Below are 26,714 nucleotides of genomic sequence, written 5' to 3'. Positions count from 1 at the left end.
TCAATGGGAAAAAGGGGTCCTTTTCATACCCCTACTATCCAAGTGGGCATGGAGTTGGATATAAACCTGTGGCGAGCGTAGCGAGCCACCGAGCCCGAAGCGTGGCGAGCGTAGCGAGGGGACACAGAATACCGTTCGCTCGCCACGCTTCGGGCTCGGTGGCTCGCTGCGCTCGCCACAGGTTTATATCCAACTCCATGCCCACTTGGATAGTAGGGGTATGAAAAGGACCCCTTTTTCCCATTGAATTCCATGTTAAAATGGACTCAGTCCATTTTAACATTGATTCCTATGGAAAAATCGGGTCATCGCATCCGATGGTCGCATGCGATGCGATGCGATGCAATGCGATATCGCATCGCATCGCATCTGATTGTATGCCTTAACTTAAGGCATACAATCAAAAAATCGGCAGCCCAGATACTACATAAGTACCAAAAAAAGTTATCCCCACTTAAGTGAGACATGTCAGATTTGAAAAAAATGGCTCTGTCAGGAACGCAAAAACTAGCTCTGTCAGGAAGGGGTTAAAAATAGGATTGAATTGAAGTCTGACCTAATGCTTCCTTCCTATCTGATTCCTCACATTGGGCCTTATTTTGGTTCACTCTTTCTGACAAAATACTTCTTAGATGGACAAAACCATGTGCACTGCAGGGGGGCAGATGTAACATTTGCAGAGAGAATTAGATTTGGGTGAGTAATTTTGTTTCTGTGCAGGGAAAATACTGGCTGCTTTATTTTTACACTTCAATATAGATCTCACTTTGAAGTAAAACCCCACCCAAATCTAACTCTCTCTGCACATTTTGTATATGCTCCCCTGCAGTGCACATGGTTTTGTCCATCTAAGAAGGATTTTGTCAGAAAGAGTGAACCAAAATAAGGCCCATTAAGAGGTTCTCATTCGTATTCGAAGTACTAAAATTCAGTCTTGATGCTTTACTTAGCTTATGACATATAACAATGACTGTCTTATTTTATGGAGGTTAGAAAGGGTGTTTGTTGTCTGCTGAAAAAGACAGGCCCCTAGCTCTCCCATCTCTCTTCATCACACTTTATGGATTTAGCTGGTTATCAAGAAACCAGTTCTTATTGACTAATACTGCTAGAATCAATTTTTCAAACCAAGATCACCATAGCTGATAAAGATCACCATAGCTGTGTGAGCAGAATTGAGGCTGGAGATGTACGTAAAAGCACGGAGGATGAGGGCTTTGTAGGGGAGGGAGAGGTTTAACTTTGAATGGGGCACGAAGCCAATGAAGCTACTGGTAGTAGAAGGAAACAGAGATACATTACCATGAAGGGACAGAAAAATGAGATGGCCAGCAGCCCCAGTACACATTGGGCCTTATTCTGGTTGGTGCGATCCGTTCCGAATTCTTTCGGAGGGCGCTTTTTAGCCGTCTGCACACGCGTAGGCAACACAATGCGCGTGTGCCACGCATGGTCTCCGTACTCGTTCTCACTAATACCGTCCAGAAATGTTCACCGAATTGACTCGGGTAATATGGGTGTAATATGGGCGTCATTCGGCCCTACACAAGGGCGTGGTTTCAAAGTGGGCAAAACTGGTCGTAAATGTGGGTGTACACGAGGGAGTGCACAAACTCTGGTAGGCGTGCATTCGGACACGACACAGACTACAAACGAACCAACACGCATGAAATATGAGGTCTTCATAAGCAAGTTTCACTTTGCGGAGACCACTTGTTCATGCGCTAGGAATTCGGTTCGCCCAATTAGTATGCCCGCACCTGAAGCACTCTCAGCTGAACACAATACAATCCACTCCTCTACTCATTAGTGATTAATTACACTCTTTGCACAGGTTCAATTGGAAGCATTGCTGCCTAAATGGCCCATTACTAAATACAAAAATATATGCTGCAAACACGACTGCATTGTTGCTATTTTACACACATTTACACTGCAAGCAATGGACAGAAATTTGTGAGTATGTGTTAGTAATAATTAGCACATTGTAGAATATTGCATTTGACGTGCAATTATATATTTATTTATTTATTTTATTTATTAACAGTTTCTTATATAGCGCAGCATATTCCGTTGCGCTTTACAATAGCAGACAGTGATACAACAAAACAGGGTATTTACAGACAGTCAAAATGTAGGAGGGCCCTGCTCGCAAGCTTACAATCTATAGGGAAATAGGCATTGATACATACTGACACTGTATTCTTTATTGCATCGATTCCACCAGAACGCAAGGTTATATGACTTCAATTATTATATAATATGCATACATAAAACATAGGTAAAGGGGCATCAATGAATTCATACCACTTAACATGAGGTAAGGGTTAATCTAAAGTGGTAGTAATGTGTTTAAGTATCCATTAGGAAGTAATTGATTACAATAAAAAACAATCCATTTTTATGAGGTTGCCTAATTGCATAAGTGTGTCATGTGGCAGATGTATGAGTTCCGATTACAGTAGTGTTGTTTGCGTAAATACACCGAATCGGTGCGTACAGGCAGCTTCCCGTCCGTTCGGACACTGTAAGACCCTGCAGAATCTTTGTGGTCCCACCGCACACGCACGGTTTGGATGTAGTCCGAAAACACACCCTCTTCTTAGAGAGTCAGTCCGACTGAATGCGGACGACCTGTGGTCATTTGTTCTTACAATGTCCGCACAACGTGGCGTTCGGTCAGCTCCGAAAGAATTCGGAACGGACCGCACCAACCAGAATAAGGCCCATTGTGACAAATGTAGTGCCTCCTGTTCACACCAAGCTACATTGTGATGCCCCAGTTCATATTGGGGCAGATGTATTAAACCTGGCGAAGAGATAAAGTGGAAGGAGATAACGCACCAGCCAATCAACCCACAAATGATTGGCTGGTGCATTATCTCCTTCCACTTTATCTCTTCGCCAGGCTTAATACATCAGCCCCAGTTTGAGCAATGTAGTGCCTCCAGTTTACCTTAAGCTACATTTTTCGGCCCCAGTACACATTGGGTCAGATTTATCAACCTGGTAAAGACACAAAGCGGTGCTAAGGCACCAGCCAATCAGCGGTGTTTGAAAAATGACAGTTAGGAGTTGAATGGCTGGTGTATTATCACCTTCCATTTTTTCACCATTTTATCACCACTTTATCAGGCTTAATACATCTGCCCTAGTATGCCAAATGTAGTATGTCCAGTTCACATTAGCAACATTGTGGTTCCCCAGTGCACATTGGGGCAGATGTATTAAGCCAGTGGTTCTCAAACTCGGTCCTCAGGACCCCACATAGTTCACATTTTCCAGGTCACCCGATAGGTGCACTCATTACTGACTGACACATTTTAAAAGATCCACAGGTGGAGCTAATTATTTCACCTGATTCTGTGAGGAGACCTGCAAACCTGTGTGGGGTCATGAGGACTGACTTTGAGAACCTGTGTATTAAGCTTTAACAAGAGATAAATGCAAGAGTGATAAGGAGAGATAAATGTCCAGCCAATCAGCTCCTTACTGACTTTTTTCAAACACTGCCTGTAACATGGCAGGTGATTGGCTGGACAGTTATCTCTCCTTATCACCCTTGGATTTATCTCTTGTTAAAGTTTAATACATCTTCCCCATTCTGCCAAATGTACATAGTGCACTCAATTAATATTATGCCAAACTGTTGTATCATTAATTCACATCATGCAACATTGTAATGTTTCAGTTCATGTTATGCCACATTCCAGTGCCTCACAATGCTTCAATGCAAAAATATGCAATACATACATTTGTCTTTACATATTTTATATAATAATAATAATAGTCAAGTTTTGTCTTCACTGTCATAACAAACATAAAAGAGTGCTGTAAGAGTGCCTAGGCGGAAAATTTGTCACCAATTGAATTGAATTGGGGATCTCTTGTATTTTAGGGACCAGCATCGGGCTCCCGAGCCGGCCCTGGTCCCCAAAATACGGGGACAAAATAAGTAAGAGTCCCCCATATTTTAAGAACCAGCCCCGGTCTCCACTAGCAGGGGGTGCAATGCCATAGCCAGGGGGCATGTTTGATGGGGTCCAATGGCCAAAACATTATCCACCCTAACTAGTCAGCCCAGGCCCAGAGTTCTTGTGTAGGTGGGGAATCCCCAAATAAAGGGGTCCCCCCTCTTCAGTGCTACCCCCCCCCCCCCCACATCCCTGGGCGGTAGGGCGAGGTTGATAGCTGGTTTAAAAAAGTAATAATGTCCTTTACAGTGGGACTACAGGTCCCAGCAAGCCTGCCCCACATGCTGGTACTTGGGAGAACCACAGGTACCAGCATGTGGGGCAATAAAGGCCACTGATACGGATTCGGTATGAAATCCCGACGGTCAAAATCCCGACAGGGTCAAAATCCCGAATGGGTCAAAATACCGACAAGGACAAAATCCCGACATGGACAAAATCCAGACAGGGTCAAAATCCTGACATATAGAATGTACAGGTGAAACAGTGTACATGACTTTCGGTCAACAGGTGCGAGGTCAACATGGTTTTTTTAACTGTTTTTTTTAACCAAATGTCGACACAGTCACATGGACACTGCTGGAAGTGAACCGCAGCCCCTCACATCGCTTGCTTCGCTCGCCATGCTTCGGGCACACAATTTTATTCTCCCACCACGCCCTAGTGGATGGTAGGGCATGAAATACCGCCTGTTGGCACATGTCAATTCAAAAAACAGTGAAAAAAACCATGTCTACCTCGCACCTGTCGACTGAAAGTCATGTAGACTGTTTCACCTGTACATTCTATATGTCGGGATTTTGACCCTGTCGGGATTTTAAATGTCGGGATTTTGTCCTTGTCGGGATTTTATCCTTGTCTGTATTTTGACCCATTCGGGATTTTGACCCTGTCGGGATTTTGACTGCATCCCACTGATACCTATAGCCCTCTGTAAAGGAAATCTTCAAATAAAAACACAAACACTTTTTTACCAAATATTTTATTAAACATCTTCTTTCTTCGCCCAGAGGGGGCCCTGACCCCCCTGTGGCTTCTGCTGTGTCATCACCTGGGGCCAGTGGCCTTTTAAGCCACCTCCCAGGACTTCGGTATCTTCAGGAGCTCTTCTTTGCTTCTCCTCCGCCATCAGACTGCCTGCCCCCTGTCTCATACTGGCTAATATAGCCAGCTCAAGGGGGTGGGGCAATGATGTGGCAAGCTGTGATTGGCTGGCCGCAGTCATTTTGAAATGTAATTTTTTTGCTGATGCCCGCTACCCCTGCCGCCAATACCCGTTTCAGTAGCAGGCATTGGCGGTGCCAGCGGAGGGAGTACCAGGCATTGTCGGTAGTGGGCAAAAGCAATAGCGGTACTCACTGCCATTGTCCGCTACCCCCAGCGCCACTGCCCGCACCTCAACCTGCCCATCAAACTTGTAGTGATGAGCATGCTGTCAGATTGACATTGAGCAGCAGTGACAGTGGATACAGGTTCTCAGTGTGTGACAGACTAATCCGCTGTCCTATCATATCTGTCTCAGTGATGTGAGCTGAAGGCATGTCCCTGACACTGAGGCAGAGGAGTAGGTGCTGCTTCCCCATTGTTTTTCAATGGGCTTTTCAGACTCTTTTTTTTCCCTGCTGCTTATCCCCGCAGGCTGCCTCTCAGCCTGCCCAAACAGTGTCTCACCCCATAAATCATTTTAAAAAATACAAATAAGATAGGCCCTTATTCTGATCGGTGCGGATATATCCGCTTGCGTTCGGGCCGCCGATGTTTTGTGTCTGCGCATGTGCAGAGGCGTCTCTGCGCATGTGCGAGCGGGGCGTACGGCCAAATCCCGCATGATATGTGAACACTCCGAACAGGGGGTGGAGAGGGGCGTGAAGGGCTATTTGGGCTCATTTCCATATGCATACGCCCCGCGTTTCATGGGAGTTCCCATGAAAACGCTGGGTGTACGTATGGTAATGCGGCCGTGACGCACCTGTAGGGGGCGGACATATGACATCGCCGGATGTCAGCTGCCCGCCCAGATCCCTGCTTTTGCACGGAAAAATGCCCGTGTGGTCTGAGGTTGCGGGTGCTGGTGGAGCACTCGGTCCTGCATTCGATGGTCTGCGACCATCGAATGATGGGGGAGGTTCCCTTAGATGGAGGAGGCGTATTCCGTGAAAAATACACGAGCGGTCCGTTCGGCCAGCTTCTTACCGCATACGGACGGAGTTGGCGATCCGTATGGAAGGCGGGGTTTCGCACGCACGGTCCTGGCCGCATAATCGGCTCTGGCCGCACCGATCAGAATAAGGGCCATAGTTATGACACGGTATATGCGTTATAAATATCATCTTTGTGGGGTTTTTTTTAAATAATTTATAACACGTGAGGCAATTCCTCCCCTGACTGCATGTCCCTGGCCCCCAGCCAAACCATGAATACCCTGGCTGGTCAACCCTAGACGGGTTTACCTGGGGGAGGGGGACCACCCCAATAAAGGACCCCCCAGATCTCTCCCTTCCAGGGCTATCCCCACCAACCCTGGGTGGTGGTTGGTGGGCTGAGTGGTGTAAAAATTTCACTACAAGCCCCTTAAGGCCTCCCAGCATGTGGGGCATTAATTGGCCCACTGGTTCTTGTAGTTCTACTGTGAAAACAATGTAAAAAAGGACACACATAAAGAAGTACAACTTTAATATACACACTAACACATACTTACATACTAACCCTATCCATGATCCTCCTACGGAGTGGCTTCTCTCCCGGTGCACTTACCAGAGTCCCAGTGACGTCAGTCACAGGGATTCGCAGTGACCTCCGTCACGTGGACTCTGCTCTGATTGTCTCTAAGCATTTCCATGGAGACACCTACAGCCAATCAGGGCTCAGCTCAGCCCTGATTGGCTGTAGGTAATGGATGGAGGCAGTGTGTTATATAGGGTATGGGTCATAGGGTCGACAGCACTAAGGTTGACATGCATTGGGTCGAACACTGTTCAACATGAGCCAAGGTTGGTACATGGGAAGGTCGACGTATCATTAGGTCGACAGTCAAAAAGTTTACCCTCAGCCAAACACGGATGATCCTGAATCATCTCACGGTTCAGTCAGATCCATGCAAAGCTTCTATGTGTAAAAAGAAAAATGGTGTGCCCCTCCCAAACATAACCAGCCCCGGGCTCTTGGACTGGTTCTGATTCCAAAAATAAGTGGGACAAAAGAAAGTAGGAGTCCACCATATTTTTCAAAACAAAAGAATGATCCTCAGTCCCAATGTATCAGGTTTTGCAGTTTGTTTGCTTTTTAACCATGTGGATTCTACTTTGCTTTGCGTGTGGATTAAATGCCGCCTGCACGGCCGCCCCCTCGCTTCCCATGTTCCCCCGCATGGCTGCGAATGGATATTTAGCGTCATGCCTGCATTTTCATGGGAACGTCCAGCGTTTTCTTAGGAACATCCATGAAACGCTGGGTGTTTCCATGGGCTCAGCCCATCACTGCAGCCCCAGGGCCCCCCGCCCACACTGCTAGGTGCAAACGGGATGGTGACCCTCTCACAACCAGTGTCTGCACATGTGCATAAATGCACATACATAGATGCGAAACATCACTCCCCCATGCAAACACGCGGGGGAACAGTGTAACCAAAATCCTACTGGATCCTATGTGGATAATGGGACCGATCTATGCGGGAACATAGAGTATGTGTGTGTGTGTGTTTACACTTTTATTACTATGAACCCAGCACTCACCACCCAGGGGTGCCGAGTATAGCCCCATGTTCAGCCCTGACTTTGGGTGGCCTGAAGAAGGACCTCTTTATCGGGTGGGTCCCCACTCCCCCAGTAACTTCGGGAAGGACTGACGTGACACAGGGTTAATGTTATGGCCGTGGGACCTTACATACTAAGTGTCCCCCGGCTGTGGCATTACCCTGCTGACTGTTGGAGCCCAGTGCTGCTTTACAAAATACGGAGACCCCTGCTCCCCCCCCCCCCCCCGTAGTTTGGAACCAGGAATGGACCAAGAACCTATTGATGGTTTTTGATATACAGGGGGCCCACACTGAATTTTTCCCCTGTATTTCGTAAACCAGGACCGGCTCAAAGAGCCTGAGGCTAATCATGCTAGGGAGGGGGGACCCCATCCAGTTTTTATTTTAACCCTTTCTTACTTTTACACATAGAAGCATCAGGGAGAACCATGCGGTGGCTCTGCAAATACAAATGGAAAATGTGCGTATGGTGAATAGTCAAGTTCATCTGAGCTTGCCATTCGGAAAAGTAGTCAACTCGGCTAAATTCGGCAATTCTAAAATTTGTCAACCACCAGGTCCCGGCCAGGCATGGGATTGAATGGGTACATTTGTGTCCATTATAGCTTAGTACATTTCCTTGTCAGTGTGTGTTACTATAAGACTAATCAAGGTAGCACCTCTCATTACATAATTTTGCAGTCTAGGGCCCTTCCCTATATATGATTATTATTATTATCATTATTATTATTATTATTATTATTATTATTACCAGCTATTTATATAGCACACATATTCAGCCATGCACATTTACCTCTGATATGTACTGCATTATACAATGAGTTTGCCAAAAGGGTTTTTTTTTTATCTTCTTTTGCAGCTGCAAGATAATTCCATAAATATCACACCATAATTGTCTCTTCCTGAGTCTTACCAGCAGCTCTCTTCACATGAACTGAATGCAAGTTAAATGCTAACTAACCAGATGACCAAGCGTTGATCACATGACAATCTACTTTTCCACAGCAGCTGTTTTATAAAGGATACTAAGCCCTTTACAATATAGCAGAATAAGAAAAAATACAGATAAACCTTGCTAGTGGAATGGTTTATTTAATATTATACGACAAACAATTACCAGATATGTAGTTACACTGGCCAGTATGTTAAAATAGGAGAATTGAATAATAATAACAATATATAAATAAGCTTTTTCATTGCCGCCCAAGCTGAACAAAGTAAACATTTTATCTGCTTCAAACATTCATTAATAAAGTGCAACAATGAATAATGAATGATATATCGAACATCTCAGAACCAACTTCGTTTACAGCAATTACTTTTCCAGATACTTGTTCCTTTTAATACTTAAATTACACACAAGCAGACTAATCTAGTATCCTAATGTAGGCTCCGTTCTATCAAAGCTAAACTGCAATTATGTAGCGATTCCAGCAATAGTTACGGGGCATACACACTGTGATTTAAGCCCTATCTCTAAATCATCTGACTAGATCGAGCCCGAAGCATGGCCAGCGTAGGACGTGCACTTCATCAGTGTCCATGTCGACGGTGTCGACATTCGGGACAAAAAGAGAAAAACCCATGTTGACCTTTTGACTGTCGACCTAAAGCCGTGTTGACACTTTCATGTGTTGATCTGAGGCATGTCGACCTTCATTGGCCGACCTAATGCATGTCAACCTTAGTTTGGTCGACCTAATGACCCAAACCCCTCTGGAGTGTTTCCAGCTGGCTTGCTGGGACTTGTAGTGCCACAGCAATACACAATGGTTTATTCTTTTTTTGACACTATAATCAGCTCGATGCCCACCGCCCAGGGGCATCGAGGACAGTCCCGGCCTTCAGCATGGACAGGTAAGTTCTGGAGGGGGGGCCCCTTCTTTGGGGGGGTCCCCACTTCCCCAGTACCCCTGCCCATGCTGGCCGGTCAGAGGGCTGAATGCTTTGGCCGGGGGGACTTGTATAAAAAGTCTCCCCCCGGCTGTGGCATTACCCTGCTGGCTGGTTGGGCCCAGTGCTGGTTCTTAAAATACGGGTTACCCCTACTCATTTTTCCCCCCGTATTTTGGAAACAAGGACCGGCCCTTGAGCCAATCCTGGGGACCCCTATTTGTTTTGCCCCGTGATTTTATGAAACCAGGACCGGCTCTTTTAGCCCGGGGCTGGTTATGCTTAGGAGGGGGGACCCCACGCCGGTTTTTTTTTACATTTTTGTTTTAACTCTTTTTTTTTTACACCAGAACCATGCACAGATCGCAACTATCTGTGCATGTCTCTGACAAATTTGCCCGTCAGAACCTGGTCTGAAAAAAGTGCGATTTTTAGACACCTCAAAAGTGAGATTTCTGTTTGCGCATGCCATTAAATAAACGATTTGTATACTTTTCTATGCGAAAACATCTGGATGCGATAAAAATGCGCATTTTTACCGCCAAGTGAGAAAGTGCGAATTATCGGGACTTAGCGCACCCTATTAAATTGTCGATTTTAGCAAAAAATGCGATAATGCCATTTTGTTGCCTAATTATCGCCAAAAATCCAAAATCGCATTTTATTAAATGTCACCCGTAGTCCTTTTTACAGCCAACTCCTGCAGAATTACAATATTAGTATATGGTATTGCACAGCCACTTCCTTCAGCTGTGCAATACCACACATATCAGAGAGATGTCGTCAGAAAGATATAACTTGTGCTCTTCTTCCTACTGTATATAAGGGAAACATTTCACTATAGCTTCACAGCGCTTTAAGCTCTTTACCAGTCGCAGATTAAGGCCCACACAGGCCTAGAGCTGATATTTCTGAAGAGCCTATTGTATGCAGCAGTGGTAGGTGTAACCAGTGATGTGTGCATGGGAGTGTGTGTGGAGCATACTTGCCTACTTTTGAGCACTAGTTTCAGGGAGATTATAGTTGGTAGTAGAATTTAGCACAGCGCCCCATTGAGGGGGCGTGTCATGCTTCACCAAAGGGTGTGTCTAGTTCCATATATGTTGAGATTGTGGAAAGAGATTGTGAACGTGGCATTTAGAAGCGTGGGTGTGTACTGCTACATCTGAGAGGAATCTTTTAAAATGATTTGTATCCAAATGTAGATGAGCCCCAAAGCAGTTAGTAAGAGCTACTATACTTGGTAAAGTGCTGGGAAATGGTGCTGATGATTCAATGTAACTGTATCTGTCTCTCATTCCTTTTTTTCCCCAAAAAATGTAACAGTGTAATTTGGGATAAGTGAAATGAGGGAGATTGCTAGACTAATGAGGGAGAGAGGGAGATTGCTGCTATTTCAGGAAGTATCCTGCAGAATGCAGGAGGGTAGGCAACTATGGTGTTGAGGAATGACTAGTGGAGTGGGGTTGTGGTGGTCTGCAAAAGGGTTGTGGTCTGCATTATGGGTTGCAGCTAGTGCCTTTATTCAGCCAACCATATAATACAGAGAGCAGCGGTGACCAGTGGTTAAAGTAATGGGGAACTGGGTGGAATTGAGTTCCACCACCTCTAATGGTAGGGGGAACTGAGTTCCACTTCTACCACAGCCCCGAACAGTATTTTCAACAGAAAAGCCTGTCCCAGCGGCTTCTTCTTCTTGCACGTTGTATGTGATGTCATGCTGCCACTGCCACTGAAGTGAAGAGCCACTAAGAGGAGCAGGCTCTATGCTTGCTGAAGAAAGGGTGAGAGGGAGCCGGAGGGACTCAGAGGTAGGTTACATGCGGGTGAGACACATGGCATGGAGCTGCTGAGTGACCTTCTGGAGTGACAGAGACAGATGTGTATAAGCAGCACAACTGTGGACATTATGTGTACAAGGGACACTACTGTGTGATTTAATATGAATCAAGGGCACTACATGCGGTGTAATGTGTGTATGTGTATATGGTTTTGCTACTGTGTGCTGTCATTTTTATTGGAGTTACTATTGTTACTATATGTTACTATATTGTTACCATTGTGTGACCACACCCCTTCCTTTTGGGATCATTATCCTTCTATGGGAGGTAGGGCACAAATTCCCTGCGGGGGGGGGGGGGGGGGGGGGCTGTGTTGATGTTAGGGGAAAGGAGTTCCATCACCTCTCCAGGACCACTTTAAGCCCTGGCGGTGACCAACTATAATACAGAAAGCATCAGTGTCCCCCATATAACAACACAAATGGCAGTACGCATGCAGGATAAATCTAGGCAAATTGCTGTCCCTGACTGATCGCTCAGCACACAAAAATAGCCATTAAGCCCACCAGGCTCCGGGCAGCACATAAAATTTATCTTATGTGCAGTCCGCCCGACCTCACGAAATGAGATTTGGTCCAATTTATCGACCCAATTCATCAAAATCGGGTCAAATCGGACCAAATCTCACTAGTGTATGGGGGCCTAAAGATTTATCAGTCCAATCTGTGTGGTCGGAACAAAAATCTGGTAATGCATGGAAGCGAAGTACAATCAACCATTATGATTAGGGATAAATGGTTTTATACTCACTGGCAAGCTGCTGTGGAGACACCGCCACTGGGATGCATCCTCATGTGATCACTGGGACCTAGAAGATTACACTTGACCAGCCACTGCAATTGGGAAAAGGTAAGACACCGCTAGATCAACTGGGTAGTTTTTTTTTTTTTTTTCAAATATATTTATTCAAATTTTTCAAAAATTACAGTTTCAAGTGCAATGCGTCTGCGATGTGCAACAATATACAATATGAAAATATTTTGCACCACATGTACGGTCAAACAGCAGTATAGGGTAACTCTAGAACTTAACAGGCTGATGTTAGTCAATATCATGGTAAGTGCTCTGGAGTAGGTGATAGTACATTTCCTTAAAATACTATTGAAGTTAGAGCAGGAATAGCATTGAAGCATCTGGTAGCCTGTCAGTTATATTTTTACGGTCTGTAACCATAATGCATGTCTGTATCGCATATACATCTAAATCTAAACATTTATAGAAATAACAGACATAAACTGTAATTGGGTGGGGGTAAGGGATGAAAAGGGAAGATGAATAGGGAGTGTGAGGGAGGGGAAGGGAGGGTCTTGAGACACGTAAATCTTAATCTAGGGGTCTTGTGAGCTTTTTGGAGTGGTTTATCTGGCATCTTGGTGGAGGAGGATAACTGGGTAGTTTATTGACAGTTAATCATGTTAACATATATATGTAAACAGAGGAATGACATGATCACTATTAACATGATGAGTGTTGACATGATAACTGCCAACGAATCATACCCAACTCACCTTGAATTGTAGGCTAAAAGACCTAGACTGGGTCTCAGCAGTGGCACACCTACATTTTCGGGGGCCTTGAAGCTTGAACTGTTATGAGGCCCCTCCACTACCAGCAATAATAGGGCATTGTACAACAAGGTCCAAAGGGACTTGCTGCTCTTGCAAGGGCAGAACATTCCACTCAATGCAAAAAAAAATGGGCTTTTAATTTTTTTTTTTTGTTAATATATTTTATTCACTTAAACTTTTGACATACAATTTACAATATACAAGAGTTTCAAGTACTGCATACAGTACAAAAGAAACAATGTCCTTCCAAATATTGCAAAGTACACTGTGACTATTCAAAATCTAGGACAAGTACATGGCGATTTAGATTCTTAACTTTAAAAAAATTGCCTTTTTAGATGTCTACTTGTCCCAGTTCCTTGTCACCTCTCATTCTCTGCCATTCCTGAGTTCTGCAGGCTGTTGAGAATTGTTGTATAAAAATATACATAATTAACGCTATTTACAGAGCACAAATCACAGAGTTAGACTACAACTACAAGGAAGGGAGTTTCCAAGGAATATTTCCAAGGAATATACAGGCGCTTGACAAGATCTGTCCCTCTATGTGTTAGCTGCTGCTCAAAGAGGGGGGATAGTCAGTCCCCACCAAAAGATATGCCAACACCAAAAATCATGCTCAAGGCGTGGGAGCAGCGCTATGAAACCAATTAACACACAATTGTTTAGTACAATTTACTGAAGAACAGGTAGCCACGGCTATTGTTTGGTACACACACATGCTGATCATTGGCCCATTAGGGAGTGTATATATACCCATACTTGAGTCACTGATAGACACCTTTGATAAAGCTGCAGTTGGCAGTGAAACGCGTCAGGTGGACGACCTGTTCTTCACCTCCAGGACCCTAAGTGTGGACTCTTTCACTCTGGTTGGACCCACCAGCTTGAGGTGCATTATCACCCACGGATTCACTTTGCTCCCTTCCCCCGGGAATTTCATCCCACCTTGTGTTTGGTGGATACTACTCCTCCCAATTACCCAGCGGCATAATTCCAGCTTGCCACCCATGGAGGACAATGTCTAAGTGAGTAGATACCATCACCTAAGTCACTGCTTTCTGGATCCCACTGGGGTGTTCTAACCCCCCCCCCCCCCAAGTTCAAACAGACGAGGGGTACCAATATAAGCTCCAACGGCTGAACAAGTGCCGCACATTATTGTGAGGACTACAATACCATTTGAGTGGAAACCATTGGACATCAAGATCTCCGACCAATTTGTAAAGTGCACTTACCTGTGACTATTTTTTTCTCTCCCCCCCCCCCCCCCCCCTCATTCCTTCCAATCCCTTTTACATCCCACACTTCCCAACTGGGCCTAATCCATATTCAATTCAATTCCTGTGATATGAAGAACCAATTTTACTTGTCAGCTAACAATTGCCTCTACATTGTGATTGATTTTATGTTTGATTTTATTCAGTAAAAATTGATACATTATACTAAACAATTGTGTGTTAATTGGTTTCTTAGCGCTGCTCCCACGCCTTGAGCGTGATTTTTGGTGTTAGACTACAACTACTAGCAGCTCCCAGGGTACTAAGCAATGCAAATAAAAGCAGCTATGCTGGACTCAGTGGTGTCATTTGTAGGCCCCATAGCAAAAGTTTGTAAGGGGCCCTATGTACCAGCCAATGGTAAAAAGAGTATATAGCACATGTAACTAAGAAGGAAGGTGGGCCCCGTAGCAGCTGGACTCCTCAGCTAGTTATGCCCTTGGGTGGACTAGATACCTGGCTGTCATGATGTTATTGGTGACGAGCTATAATCATACAGTACATAAAAACTAGGGGTAAAAATCTGATTTTTTTGCTGTTAAAATGCAAAAGGGAGACGAGTGACGATTCTACTAAAATAACCGGTACTAGTGTATTATCAGGGCGCCCACGAAATCGGCGGCAAATCGCATGCAAAAATCGGATGCGATTTAGCGGCCGATTTTCCATGTTTTCCGGCCGATTTGCATGCTATTCCATCATTGCACACCCCCACTATCCAAGTCAGCCCGATGCGTGGTGAGCGGACGCGGTACGCGTCCTCCCGACCGGTTCATACGCCCACTATCCACGTCGGCGTGGAGTCAATTCTATAAAGTGTGGGGAGCGCAGCTAGCCACCGAGCCCGAAGTGTGGCGAGCGGACGAGTAAAACAATCCTGAAGCGTGGCGAGCGCAGCAAGCCCCTTGAGGGGACACGAATTACTTGACGTGTATTCCGCGTCCCCTCACCACGCTTCAGGACAATTTTCCGCATCCGCTCGCCACGCTTTGGGCTGACTTGGATAATGGGGGTGGGTACTTGTTTCCTAGCATGGCGCCCTTGATTTCCATCGTAGTGCATCGCATCGCATGCAATATAGCGGCATGCAATGGGTACTTACAATGTTAAATGCACCCTCATTGTCAATGCCACCCCCACTATCAACGACAACCCGAAGCGTGGCGAGCGCAGCGTGCCCGCGAGGGGCGGCGGTACGCGTCCTCCTACCTTTTCATACCCCCACTATCCACGTCGGTGTGGAGTTGATTTTAGATAGTGTGGTGAGCGCAGCGAGCCCCGCGAGGGGACACGGAATAGATGTAAAGTAATCCGCGTCCACTCGCCACGCTTCGCGCTCGCCACACTATCTAAAATCAACTTCACACTGACATGGATAGTGGGGGTATGAAAAGGTCAGAGGACGCGTACTGCCGACCCTCGCGGGCTCGCTGCGCTCGCCATGCTTCGGGTTGGCGTTGATAGTGGGGGTGGCGTTGACAATGGGGGTGCATTTAACATTGTAAGCACCCATCAGCTTGTACAATTAAAAATGGAATCGCATCGAATCACATACCACTTGCTGGCATGCGATATTTAATTGTACAATCAGGGGCATTTTCCCGAAAATTGCATCGCATACCATCGCATATGTTATGCCATGGTATGCGATGGGCGCCGTGCTAGGAAACAAGTACCTGGGGGATTGCAAGGATGGAAAAGCATGCAAAATCGTCAGGAAAAATTTGCAGAAAATTGGACGCTAAATCGCATCGCGGATCGAATCGGCCGCAAATCGGCCGCAAATCAGTTGATAAATTGTATGCAATATCGTATGCGATTTACATTAAATCGGGCGCCCAGATAATACACAAGTATCAAATAACCTTATATTTTGTAACACACACACACTTAAAAAACTCCATTCATTTTGTTAAAGACTTCATTTGTTAAAAAAAGTTGTTTTAGGGGCCCTAAAGCTTAAACTTCATTATTTCATAGTATATCTGTGTGAAGATACGAGTTCTTCAATCACTCAGACACCGCGCAGATGAAACCAAAATATGGTTTATTTTTATCACAGCACACGAAAGTAGATGAAGACAGGAAAAAGATTCAAATGGTAGCATAAAAACATCCGGGTAGCAAAGTCCTTGTAGCATCACAGTCCAAAGCACAACACTATCACTTATTCCACACAGCAGTGATAGCATATAAGTCCACACTATACCTTGTGTAAATCCACACAACACAGACGCTCCACACCAGAGCTTGGTAGGATGCCCCCTTCCCGGGCAAACGATGTGTTCCACAAGATCCAGTGAAGGGTAGGACCCCTGAGACCGGATTGCGACTAACATACTGAGCTGGCAGGTGTACAAGTCATTTTAAAAACTTCCAATTTCCCACGGTGATCGCATCATCTGTGGGGTTGCCCAAGTTCCTGATTGGTGGATTCAAGCATCAGACACATCCCCCCAGGTAATATCCAGCTGGCCACCTGCTGCAGCCCCCCCCCTGCTGGGTCGGTTCCAGTAAGTCTGGAAGTAGCCAGGATATGCAGATGCAGTGTCAACACAAGATACAAAACACAGTCTGATTACATTATGTGGTGATCACCCCCTGTGGACAACCTTCCTGTTGATAGCAGGGGCATTTGATCACCCCCTGTGGTGCCTGGTTCCACAAAGTCTGCTAGAGCCCAGAGGTTTACAAAGAATTGTAAACCCCCCTGTGGAGATGGTTCCTCTGCTATCTCTTTCCTGTAAATAGCAGCACAATAGCCGGGTAATTGGATCACCCCCTGTGGACATTTCCTGTTGATAGCAGGAGAATATAGACATACATAGAGAACAATAGGGCTAAAATGTACATTAATTACTGTGGAGTTCTACAGCCTAATACTATATGATCTGGAAATACACACAGATTTGGGGGATAGAAACATCTATGGAGAATAAGAGGGTACAGACGGACTAAAATAGTACATTAATCACTACACCTAATAAAATATAATAATTACAGATTTACGGTCAGTTTGCTAACCTCACATTCCTTCCCCTACTATTTAAGTTCCTGTACCAAGTTGTTCTGGAACCAATAACAACCTGTAGTGGGATGCAGAGCAGAGAATCTGAGGTTTGGATCTACCACCTGAGTCCCACAGAGTGACATCATACCAAACCCATCTTGTAAAAGGCGGCTGGTTTGCAGAAGCAGCAAGGGCAATATCACAATATAAGTTATGCATGTTAACTAACAAGTGAGTTAGCAATCCCCCGTCCTCAAATGTGGGGTACCCCCCCTCTGCAACATCGTAAACTTTCACACCGGGCACACCTATAGGGTGTGCTACTACTTTTGTCTCTGGCACAAGGGGGCAGGGAGCAGTTTCCACCTCCCCCTCTTGCCCAAGGAACATCTGCCAAACGGCAGCCCAATATCGGAGCCCTGGCCCTGGCACTTCCGCCACTCTGTCAAGTCCTTCCTCCCTCAAACCCAAACTAGGGGCATGGCAAATTTCAGTACAGCATTTGGTCTCAATGCCCAGGGCTGAGAAGGGACCCTCCATCAGGAACAATTCCGCTGGTGGCTGCAGGGCAGGCTGGCCCAAGGCCAGTCCTACCCCCTCAAAAGCCTGGGTCTCACCTGCCGCTTCCTCTGCGCAGTCCTCAGTCTCCAGGATAACCACCTTCCCCAGCTGAATATGCTGGGCAGCCTGAAGCACGACATCATCTGCGACTGGTGTGCTTGTGGCCTGGATGTTGTCGGATACTCCTCTAACCACGGTGATCTCCTCCTGGACGCAGTCCTCATAGATCCCCTGGCAGCAGGTTAATAATTCTGCATCTCCCACCTCAGCAAAAGGGAAGCTGTAGTGCAGCTCCTCCTGAATAACCTCCTTCACTTTGGGGATAACCTCCCCCTGTATAGAACACGGAGCAGCTTCCTCCCTAGGATGGGGGAGAAGCAGTTGCAAACGGTGCCTTTCATCACGCCCCCTGCGACACTGATCTTGCCATGCTGGGGTATCCAGGAGCCCCCGATCAATCGCCTCTTCCTCTGCCACCACGAAGCACTCCTCCAGACACTGCAATTGTTCCCACACACTCAACTGTGCACCGAAATGGAGGATACATGCCCGATAATCAGCAAATGCATTAGTAGGATCTCCCTGATCGTGAAGGATCTGCTGAAGGATTTCCCTCCGAGTGCAGGATCGGATGGGTATACCTCGCAGCTGACATTCTGCTATCAGCTCCTCCATACTCATTTCTTCAAGGGCAGTTAGGGGCCCCCCTGACAACGACCCTTCTCTTGCGGTAACAATTAATTCAGTGGCAGACCCCTCGGTTGTCTGCCCAGATTGCAGTAGCCCCCTTCTAGACCCTTCCTCTGGTTCTATCTGGGGCATCAATTTATTCTGGACTTGTCCTTCAGCCTCAGAATATTGTCCTCTTTGTAGCATCTGGGTAACTGTAGCAATCACTTCCTCTGTGAATTCTACAAACTCTGGCTCCCCCAGCAGATTCCAAGAGGTGGCCTCACCTTTACAGTGCAGGAATGCATCCCCCAGGTAACACAACTTGTCCTGTATGCTGGATACTCTCCACCCGCTGATCATCTGCTGAGCTTCTTCCCAGTACTTCCAGATATACTGCATTTTACTGAAAATAAATAACAGATTCGGCTTCCCAGCCTGCCGATACACTGAAGAACCTCCATCCCTGAGCTCCTCTGCTACAGGGGTCTTGAGGCATCGATTTTCTTTCCTTGGAAACATTTTCCCTTTCACAGGACTGACACCTGCTCACTTGCTGAACATCACCTTATTGCATTTTCCGTTTCCTTACATATGGTCTGATCCTCTGTTCTCTGCGCTTTCTGTGCTCGATGGTTGGTGTCTGAATGATCCCACTGTCGCTGCCGCCAAATGTGAAGATACAGGTTCTTCAATCACTCAGACACCGCGCAGATGAAACCAAAATATGGTTTATTTTTATCACAGCACACGAAAGTAGATGAAGACAGGAAAAAGATTCAAATGGTAGCATAAAAACATCCGGGTAGCAAAGTCCTTGTAGCATCACAGTCCAAAGCACAACACTATCACTTATTCCACACAGCAGTGATAGCATATAAGTCCACACGATACCTTGTGTAAATCCACACAACACAGACGCTCCACACCAGAGCTTGGTAGGATGCCCCCTTCCCGGGCAAACGATGTGTTCCACAAGATCCAGTGAAGGGTAGGACCCCTGAGACCGGATTGCGACTAACATACTGAGCTGGCAGGTGTACAAGTCATTTTAAAAACTTCCAATTTCCCACGGTGATCGCATCATCTGTGGGGTTGCCCAAGTTCCTGATTGGTGGATTCAAGCATCAGACACATCCCCCCAGGTAATATCCAGCTGGCCACCTGCTGCAGCCCCCCCCTGCTGGGTCGGTTCCAGTAAGTCTGGAAGTAGCCAGGATATGCAGATGCAGTGTCAACACAAGATACAAAACACAGTCTGATTACATTATGTGGTGATCACCCCCTGTGGACAACCTTCCTGTTGATAGCAGGGGCATTTGATCACCCCCTGTGGTGCCTGGTTCCACAAAGTCTGCTAGAGCCCAGAGGTTTACAAAGAATTGTAAACCCCCCTGTGGAGATGGTTCCTCTGCTATCTCTTTCCTGTAAATAGCAGCACAATAGCCGGGTAATTGGATCACCCCCTGTGGACATTTCCTGTTGATAGCAGGAGAATATAGACATACATAGAGAACAATAGGGCTAAAATGTACATTAATTACTGTGGAGTTCTACAGCCTAATACTATATGATCTGGAAATACACACAGATTTGGGGGATAGAAACATCTATGGAGAATAAGAGGGTACAGACGGACTAAAATAGTACATTAATCACTACACCTAATAAAATATAATAATTACAGATTTACGGTCAGTTTGCTAACCTCACAATCTGCACCTGGGTCTAAGTAATAGGATCACCTTGAAAAAGACCTAAGAGCGAAACGCGTCGGTGTGTTGGAGCCCTGACACCCACTAGTGGAACCCAGATCCAGCTATCTCCCTGTGACCGGACCAGCTTCCCTGAATAAACATCCCAGCAGCCATATTTCACCAGGACACTACACCTACAAACCAGGTTGAGCCCTATACCAACAGGGGCTCCCTAGGCTGGAGAAATACATACCAGGTTGAGCCTGTTACCAACAGGGGCTCCCTAGGCTGGAGAATTACAACACTCCTAAAGTCCACTATCGGCCAACTCCATTGGGATATACCAGGAAACATTCATAGGAACGGACACGGAGACTCCTACCTTTGAGAAAATTGGGTGACTATCACGGCTCCACATTCTATTAATCGGAATCGGTACATCTGTCAGAATGAACATAGGTCTACAGTCATTAGGTCGACCCCATTAGGTCGACCTGATTTAAGGTCGACATGGGCCAAGGTCGACATGACTTAAGGTCAAATTTGTATAAAGGTCGACATGAGGAAGGTCGACTGGTCATAAGGTCGACATGGGGTTTTCACCGTTTTTTAATCCGAATGTCGACACAGTCGACATGGACACAGTTGGCAATGAGAATCGGACCCTCGCCACAGCTTTAATAACCTCCTCCACGCCCTAGTGGATGGTAGGGCATGAAATACCGCCTGTCGGCACATGTCAGTTTAAAAAAACAGTGAAAAACCCAATGTCGACCTTATGACCAGTCGACCTTCCACATGTCGACCTTTATGCAAATTCGACCTTAAGTCATGTCGTCCTTGGCCCATGTCGACATTCCTGACAGTGAACCTATTGGGTTCGACCTAATGACTGTAGACCTAAGTTCATTCTAATAGATGACCGCTTCCCCTATTAATCAGCATTCAGTACCAGTTCTTTCATTTATTCATACATGTGGTATATTTTAATAACTGCATTTTTAATAAATGTATTTTTACCTTTACCTGTTGCTTACTATTAGGTAAAAGCGCGGTTTCACACCTCCTTTTCTTTCCATATTTTGTGTTTGGGCTTACCCTTACTTACGAAACCGCTGCTCTAGCAAAGTCACCCATTTATAGGCGCCCTCACGGGACACTCTGTGCCCCACCCTTCTTTCTTCTATGAGAGCATGCGCACAACATCTATTCACGGACGACAGGGGAGGACTCACAGCTGCCCCCCTCCCGCCGCGGGACACTGCCGGCGGCGGGAGGGACGCGGGAATGTCCCAAAATACCGGGACATTCCCGCGATAAGCGGGACAGTTGGGAGGTATGGGTACATGGCTGTGGGAATAGGGCATCTCTACCCTGCAGCTGTCGAAGTTAATAGCGACAGGCAATGCTGCTGACTGTTTATAGATTTTCCCCACATATCGGCTAACTATCTTTTAGATAGCAGCACTAATATAGAATTGTGGATATATTTTAAGTAATTTAAGGTCCATACACACTGGGCAATTTTGTCCCAAGCGTATAGAAAACGATGGGGGAAATCCCTGGGCTGAAAAACGTGTTTTTCACCTGTTTTAGTGATTTTTCCCGATGGTGGACGGCTTTCCATCGAAGGATGCTATGGAAAGCACCCCCCCCCCCCCCCAACAACAGCAGCAGCACATTGGTGGTAACAGCAGCAGCAACAATGGGGAGCTGCACTGCTGGTGGGAAATTCTGGCATGGTGGGTGCATACCTGGCACTGTAGAGGCATATGTGTATCTGGCACTGTGGGGGCATATCTAGCACTGTGGGGGCATATGTGTATCTGGCAATGTTGGGGCATATCTGGCACTGTGGGTGGCATATGTGTATCTGGCAATGTGAGGGTGTATCTGGCACTATGGGGGCATATCTGGTACTGTGGGGGCATATGTGTATCTGGTACTGTGGGGGCATATCTGGCACTATGGAGACATATCTGGCACTGTGGGGGCATATGTGTATCTGGTACTGTGGGGGCATATCTGGCACTATGGGGACATATCTGGCACTATGGGACATATCTGGCACTGTGGGGGCATATGTGTATCTGGTACTGTGGGGGCATATCTGTCACTATGGGGACATATCTGTCACTGTGGGGGCATATGTGTATCTGGCACTGTGGGGGCATATGTGTATCTGGAACTGCACTACTGGGGGCATATGTATATCACGCCCCCATTTTCATTGGCCACAACAAACTTTTGGCGTGCGCTTGTGGCACTGTGTAATGTGGTAATGTGTAATGGGCATTATGGTGTGTCGAGTATTGTGTGATTGCCATAACAGTGGGGGGTGTAATGGGCATCAGGGTTGGACGTAATGTGTAATGGGCATCACGGTGTGCAGCGTATTGTGTAATTAGCATCATGGTGTGAGGCGTAATGTGTAATTGGCATCACAGTGTGCAGCATAATGTGTAATCAGTGGTGTAGCTAGGTGCGACGGCGCCTGGAGCAAGGGCATGCCCATTGCACATTAGTGAACTTTGTACTTCCAATTACACATAAGCCCACACATGATGCCCATGAAATACTATATAACACTCCGCAATGCCCACGACATACTATATAACACTCCGCAATGCCCACGACATACTATATAACACTCCGCAATGCCCACGACATACTATATAACACTCCGCAATGCCCACGACATACTATATAACACTCCGCAATGCCCACGACATACTATATAACACTCCGCAATGCCCACGACATACTATATAACACTCCGCAATGCCCATGACATACTATATAACACTCCGCAATGCCCACGACATACTATATAACACTCCGCAATGCCCATGACATACTATATAACACTCTGCAATGCCCATGACATACCATATAACACTCCGCAATGCCCATGACATACTATATAACACACCATAATGCCCATTACACATTTGACACATAAGTACCACTTACCTACATGCTCAATGCCAGGGGCTTCATGCTCGATGCCAAAGGGCTTCATGCTCGATGCCAAGGGGGACTGAATTTGCTCGTTGCCAAGGGGGACAGAACTGTGCAGCGGCCTGCTCACGGCCGCTATTTTCAATTCAATGCACCGCCGGTGGTGTACAGCAGGGAGGGAGGGTGGGAGCGGTGGCGTGCAGCAGGGAGGGAGGGTGGGAGCGGTGGTGTGCAGCAGGGAGGGAGGGTGGGAGCGGTAGTATGCAGCAGGGTAGGTGGGTGCAGCAGGGTGGGTGGGTGCAGTAGGGTGCAGCAGGGTGGGTGTGGGAGGGTAAGTGCAGTAGGGTGAGTGCAGTAGGGTGGGTGTAGCAGGGTGGGTTACAGTAATGTGCAGCAGGGTGGATTTGCACTAGTGTGCAGCAGGGTGGGTGCGAGGGTGGGGTGCAGCAGGGTGGGAGTACACCTGACCTTACTCACCCCCCGCCTGTGCTGCGTGATCCACCTCCCCCTGCCTGTGCTGCGTGATCCACCTCCCCCCGCTGTGCTGCGTCCTGTGGCTGTGCCCCCGCTCCCCCGGGAGAGAGACGTGCTGCTGCTATGTCAAATTCATTCATATCTCCCGCTGGACCGCTAGCCAATGGGCGCTTGCGGTCCAGCAGCCAAACAACTGGTAGCTGCTGGACCGCGAGCGCCTATTGGCTAGCGGTCCAGCGGGAGCTGTGAATTAATTTTACATAGCAGCACGGCCACAGACGTCTCTCCCGCACACACAGCGGGCAGGGGAGCGGGCGAGTGAGCGGTGACGGCACAGCTCAGACGCCATGCTATGTTCCTGCGCCCGGAGCGTGTGCTCCACCGGCTCCGGGCTCGCTACACCTCTGTGTGTAATTGCCATTACGGCTAAAAAGTGTATATTGATTTATGTAGCCTGTTATTGTTTGGGCTTAATTTGTAAGGCGTAATGGGTCACTGTGTGGGTCTTTGGGCCAGATGTATCAAGCTTCAAAAGTGATAAAATGGAGATTGATAAACAACCAGCCAATCAGCTCCTACCTGCCATGTCACAGGCTGGGTTTGAAAAATGACAGGTAGGAGCTGATTGGCTGCTTATTTATCACTCTCCATTTTATCACTTTTTGAAACTTAATACATCTGGCCCTTTGGGCCTTATTCTGGTTCACTCCTTCTGGCAAATTCCTTCTCAAATGGACAAAACCATGTGCACTGCAGGGGGGCAGATGTAAAATGTGCAGAGAGGATTAAATTTGGCTGAGTTATTTTGTTTATGTGCAGGGTAAATACTGGCTGCTTTCTTTTTACACTGCAATATAGATCTCACTTGAAGTAAAACCCCACCCAAATCTAATTCTCTCTGCACAAGTAACATCTGCCCCACCTGCAGTGCACATGGTTTTGTCCATCTAAAAAGGAATTTGCCAAAAACAGTGAACCAGAATAAGGCCCTTTATGTTTATATGTCACTGTGTGGCCTTCAGCCCGCCCACTTTAACGTGAGAAGACAACGACCATTTATACAGTAACCCAGTGGTCCCCAAACTGTGTGCCTAGGCTCCCTGAGTGCCTCAGGACACTTGCAGGGGTGCCTTGGGTTGGTGGACCAGTATCAATTCATATTATTAATGGTCAATGTAACAGGCAAAACTAGTGCTGGTGGCTGCCAGTCATAATATATGTGGACAAACAAAAGCAAATCCTGTCCCTCACCAGATAACTGTGACATATAAACACAATGCACTTAATCCCAGAGAGGTGGTAACGGCTGGCTCATTAAATGCGTTCAAGGCAAAGTTGGACAAACATTTACTGGAGAAAAACATCCATGGGTACAAATAAGAAATATAATTTGTCTGTAAAATACCAGAACCAACCAAATCAGCAATGGATATCTATACCAGGTTGAACTAGATGGACGCAAGTCTTTTTTCAGCCTTACCTACTATGTAACTATGTAATTTAAAAAAAAAAAAATTTCAAAATGTCTCAATAAGAAACATTTGGTCTAGGGGTGCCTTGAAAACATTTTGATGCTATAGGGTGCCGTGATTCAAAAAAGTTTGGGAACCACTGCAGTAACCAATGTCTGGTCATGCAGGTTGCAAAAGTGAGGTGTGAAGTAATTGTTTTCCTGCTACACCACACCCATTGTAGCTAGGCCACAGCCATTAAACATACCTCCCAACCTTTCAGCTGTCAAGGTCGGGATACACGACCGCGCCCGAAAAGGGGGTGTGGCTTGTGAAAAGGGCGTGGCCTCATAGGATGATGCGTCCTGAGGATAGATGCTATGCGCACAGAATATATTCTCTTCAGACTGTGGGGGACTCCTAACTGCCCCCCCCCCCCCCACTGCGGGACATTGGCGGCCCCGGCGGCACGCGGGAACGTCCCCAAAAACCGGGACATTCCTGTGTTTAGCGGGACAGTTGGGAGGTATGATTAAATCAAGCCACACCCTTTTTGTGCCGAACATTATGTATGTATGTGGGGTGGGGTGGTTTTCTTGCACTGGGAGATAAATTGTCTAGAAACAGCCCTGGTAGTAGTAACAATAATAATAATAATAATTCATTCAATTTCCTTAGCAGTACATTTCTACCTAATATATGTAGATATATAACCCACTACTATCACAATAACTATAGTAATTCATATATAAAGACGGTAACTTCTGACCTACAGCTGTGTCCCTCATCTTACCAAAGTTGTATTTCCCCACACATTGGATCAGGGGGCGGCCAGAATCAGATACATCCAACCCCCATTTTCTGTGGTCACTGGTGTGGCCCCGCCCTCATTTCAGGGAGATGCTGTGTAACCTGCTAAAGAGGATGCTGCTTTATTATCAGTGACCTTCAGATTCCCGTCTGTGTGACACTAGTCTGCTGCTGCTGCTGTGTCCCGTGACGTCACTTGAGGACGTGCTGAGTTAAAGCTCCGAGAGGCAGGAGCACCAGCAGAGCAAGATAGAGACACGCGAGAGCGGCTGCATCTGCTATAGGTGCCCGGGGATGGTGATCCTTAGAAGGAGCAGATAGATTGACTGGGACAGTGTATACCCGAAGCCCTATGCCAAGTGCTGCTGCTGGGAAAGCTGATCTGTGCTCCTGGAGTGAGATAGTGACATAGAGAAGGTACAGAGCAGCAGGAGCTGGGGTACTGGGAGTGGGCTGTTCTGCAATGGTGGGTGTGTGATAAAGAGATTTGATACAACGTTTTCTGTCCTTGCTGTTCTGGTTCTGTGAACACAAGTAATATAATAATCTGTATACCTGTTCTTGCTTTGATTGTACACTTTTGTTGATTTGTTACTGTGTCTGATTTTTATTTGATAATTTGGTATGTTTTGAAAATCTTAGTGTTGAAAAATATGCACATCTATCTATCCACACCTACATACATAGATACAGTGTATAATATTATATCTATCCTATGCAGATTACTAATTGTGTGCATTATCTTTTGAGAAGTATGACTTTTTACAGTAT

General features: G+C 46.4%; 1 protein-coding gene across 2 annotated transcripts in view; it reads left to right on the top strand.

The window, feature by feature from the left end:
* SLC16A3 (solute carrier family 16 member 3) overlaps positions 1-26,714 on the top strand; it is a 55,580-nt gene that overhangs the window by 13,058 nt on the left and 15,808 nt on the right. Inside the window, exon 1 of one of the 2 annotated variants that reach the window (XM_083148673.1) lies at positions 26,015-26,360. The exons of the other annotated variant lie outside the window; for it this stretch is intronic. The gene's annotated coding sequence lies outside the window, so the exon portion shown is untranslated. Of the gene's footprint in view, positions 1-26,014; positions 26,361-26,714 lie in introns of those variants that run through there. 2 annotated transcript variants of the gene reach the window in all.

This window comes from Crinia signifera, chromosome 6 (assembly GCF_055691185.1).
Source record: "Crinia signifera chromosome 6, ASM5569118v1, whole genome shotgun sequence".
In the NCBI taxonomy this organism is placed as follows: Eukaryota; Metazoa; Chordata; class Amphibia; order Anura; family Myobatrachidae; genus Crinia; species Crinia signifera.
The sequence above is the reverse complement of the archived record's forward strand: the minus strand, read 5'-3'. Positions and strand labels throughout refer to the sequence as shown.